The sequence below is a fragment of the Adiantum capillus-veneris genome, chromosome 21, assembly GCF_014529385.1.
Source record: "Adiantum capillus-veneris isolate H3 chromosome 21, ASM1452938v2, whole genome shotgun sequence".
In the NCBI taxonomy this organism is placed as follows: Eukaryota; Viridiplantae; Streptophyta; class Polypodiopsida; order Polypodiales; family Pteridaceae; genus Adiantum; species Adiantum capillus-veneris.
In genome coordinates, this window is record NC_140951.1 from 31,007,729 (window position 1) to 31,011,254 (window position 3,526).

The following is a 3,526-nucleotide window of genomic DNA, read 5'->3' on the forward strand; positions in this document are numbered from 1 at the left end:
GATTACCTGTACTTAATTAGCTCTTCACTAAAGAAGCTCAAAATCGAGTGATCCAAAGAATACAGACACTATCCTCCCGTGTGCAAATCCCCGGAACAAGGGCAGCTTGGAACAAGTGCTTGGGGTTTATAAGTGGCCGTGCAGAGCTTTTGTTGGGCGATTCAGCGGTACATAGGGGTACCTGATGGATGTATATGAACGTCGTGGACGAGAAGTCCATTGAGGTGCAGTTGGACTGATGAATTCAAGATAAGCCCAGAATCACCCTTAAAAGAAAATATATATGAATTCAAGATAAACTTATGGTATAGACTAATGGTAGTCACCCACGAGACAATAGAATATAGCCAAACTCTGATGAAAACCATACCAAATGGGTGCAGCGTGTTTGAGAAGTACGTACGCTTACGAAAGGAAGAATAGTGCAAGGAGAATGGATAATGTGGAAACCATGATTGGAAAGAGGGTGCAGAGCATAGCCACTCTCGATCTGCTGTCCACGTATGGTAGATGATTATGTCCTAGAGATAGAGATAGTGCTATGTGAAGGAGGGTGCAATGGATGCGACCCACAAACAATTGAAGGTATGCTGGGGGACTGATTTTTGAAACATAACGCCGATTAAAGCTGCAAAGCATGCAACGGGAAATTGAAACAAGTCCTTGCAGGGTTTTACGATTGGGAGAGGCGGGGTTTGATCCGGAAGACATCGTGTGTGCACAAATGGGCAGTGTAGATGAGGTGGTGGTGGGTGATCGGAGACACCTGCCTTGAGCAGGTTCTCTTGAGCAGCATCAGTACTACAACATTGGAGGGAAGTTGCAGCACTAGGGTGAAGAATAATGAAAGTAATATCATGATTGGCAATGCCTGCTGGGTTGATTGATATGGCAACATGACCATCTGCAGGTGCAGAAGCATCCTTTCTCATCTTCTCTCTCCTCGATTGCAGCGTATAGAGGCGAGGTTGATGATGAGAGCAGCTGCTGTGAGCCTCTTCGGCATTATAAGTGAAATGAGCAGCTGCATGTTGTTTCCGGCATCTTGGCTGCAAGGGTTAATTACGTAAGCTGGGCTGCCAGGGATAACGTGAGGACGTGGTTGGGAAGCATCCATCCTCAGGCAGCTAGTACACTCTTCAGTCAGACGTGAGGTATGTGCGTATGTATAAGGCTATGGTCGCGCGCACCTTAGTTTTCCGTAAGCTGTCAGACGTGAGGCAGCTTTTTACATGCGTTCAACAGTTTTTTACATGCGTACACTGGCTTTGTAGGCTTACTATGCAAAACGTTGCCCGGTCGCCACAGCCTCGCTCTGAGTTTCTCTCTCTTGCCTGCGTTGGCTCTCCCTCTCTCTACCTGCTGCTCCCGGTCTCCATTCTGCGCTGCAGTCAGAAGTCCGCCAGGCTTACGGATAACTAAGCCTCGCGTGACCATAGCCTGAATGCATACATTTATACACCTGAGAGAGGTTCAAAGGAAAATGAAAATGGAAAGGTAGATTTGGACTTTACAGCTAAGGCCTAACTAATATGTTGCTTCTCTCTCTCTCTCTCTCTCTCTCTCTCTCTCTCTCTCTCCCCAATGTGATGCCAAAAATTAGCTCGGCCCCTTAGGGCCTTATCCCATTCGACGGATTCTCGTTGTGATGAAACTCATGGGGCGAGGCTAGGCTTTGAGCTACTCTGAGATGATAGCTAGCCATGATTTCTGTAACATCCTCCTTTTCCATCATGCCTTACGTCCATGTACCCTCTTCTAACCACCACCATGCCAACTCTTCCCCTTGAGGGGGGGACCGGGGGGGGCTAATGGGCCTCCACGAAGCTCAGCTAAACGGGCTTTTTGCCTTGGCCGCTTCGCCTAGAAAGGAAAACCAGGGTACTTCTTCTTCGGGAACCCAAAATCAAATGCCCTCCCAAAGTGCTCCATTTGCCCCTCTAGCTTTCCCCCTTGTAGGCGCGGCCTGTCCCATACACAACTTGTTCATAGCCCTGGACTTTCTCAGCTTTGAACAATCAATGATGAAGTCGTTCGACCCATGGCTCAAGTAACCATGCAGCAGAATATGCAGATGCACCCTTAGATGCCTAGCTTCAATCAAGTTTCCTTCCCCCTATTATCCTACGTGGAAGCTATCTGTGGCTCTGAGCGATTTCTCAACCCCCTCTTCAGACATCAACTTCATGTGGAACAAGGTATGTGTTCTCTACCTTCTGTCTTTCAACAAAATGTATGGAGCGTGCAAGATGGTTCTCAATACACTAGCTCTATGGTGCCCAATAGGTCTCCCTCTCCTAGAAATAATCCTTACCTTAGAGCTAATCCTGAACCCAATTTACCCCTTTCACAGGCCATGCAACTTGGAATCTGACACCACAGAGCCTATGGAGACAGAGAAGGCTCCTACTATGGCCCGCAACTCAAATCAATAAGGCACTGAGGTCCTTCCAGAGAGCCCCAATGAGAAAGCTCGAGGCCTATCAGACTTTGATAGTGAGAGTGAATGTATTAAAAGCACCCAGGTGAATAACCAGAAAGGCATAATAAATAAAGATATCATGCAGTTTACACAAGAATTGGAAGCTCAGGGTGCACATACCAAAGGTGCATTGAGTATCGAACTCCTGCTCGGAGCTAGACCATCTTCCTTAGCTTTTGGGTTGCCCAATGACCTCCTTTGTCGGCTTGACACTCTTTCCAGCTCACCATTTGTGCCAACTTCTACCTCCAGTAGCCGTCGTCATGGTTTTTCCTCTGCATCAATGATTTTCAACCCCTCTGCCTCTACCTACACCTTACCGGGTTTTCCTATCACAGCTGCTAAGCGTTTGCTTCTAACAAAGATGAAGATGTGGTCATCTTTATCTTGGAAGATCTACAAGGTCTCACTGTGAATCTTCCCTTGGAAGACCTTAAATTCCCTACAAACCTTGCCAAATCTTTCAAAAACCAAGGCCCATCGGCGCTTCCTACTCAAGGAGGAATCTTGTTGCAACCACCCCTCACCTTCCCTTCCCCCTTTGGATCCTTCTCTTCATCTTCCTTTAGCACTCTCTACCCTTGTCCCCCAACCATCCTGTACGATCCTTTGTCCTTAAGCCTTTCTACCCCTCCTTCCTTTCCCTCTATTATGCCTACCATAGAGAAACCACTCGAGTTTGAAAACATTATTGGCCACTCTTTAGAAGAGTTTAAAACTCTTAATTTGAATCTTAGCAAAGCCAAATCCCTCCTTTTGCGCCTCCAAAGTCTTTGGGCTAATCAAAAAGCTCCAGTAAGTCTATATATGAAACCACCCCGGCTTGTGTTGGATGACAATGATACACAAGCCTTTCTCCAATCCAAGCTTGTAGCCCTTAACATTCAATATCAATTAGATTGCACCGATGTTTACATTCAAGCCCAAACCCTCCTTATTGAGAATCTTCAAAAGGAGTTTGACTTCTATGATGATTGTGTGGACCAAAGGCTTGCGGACCTCATGAGCAAGCTCTTGAACATCACCTTTCTGAGGGTGTTTCCC

General features: G+C 46.7%; 1 pseudogene; it reads right to left on the reverse strand.

Moving 5' to 3' along the window:
• Positions 1–405: 405 nt before the first annotated feature.
• On the reverse strand, positions 406–932 carry LOC147430730 (uncharacterized; annotated as a pseudogene).
• Positions 933–3,526: the final 2,594 nt, after the last annotated feature.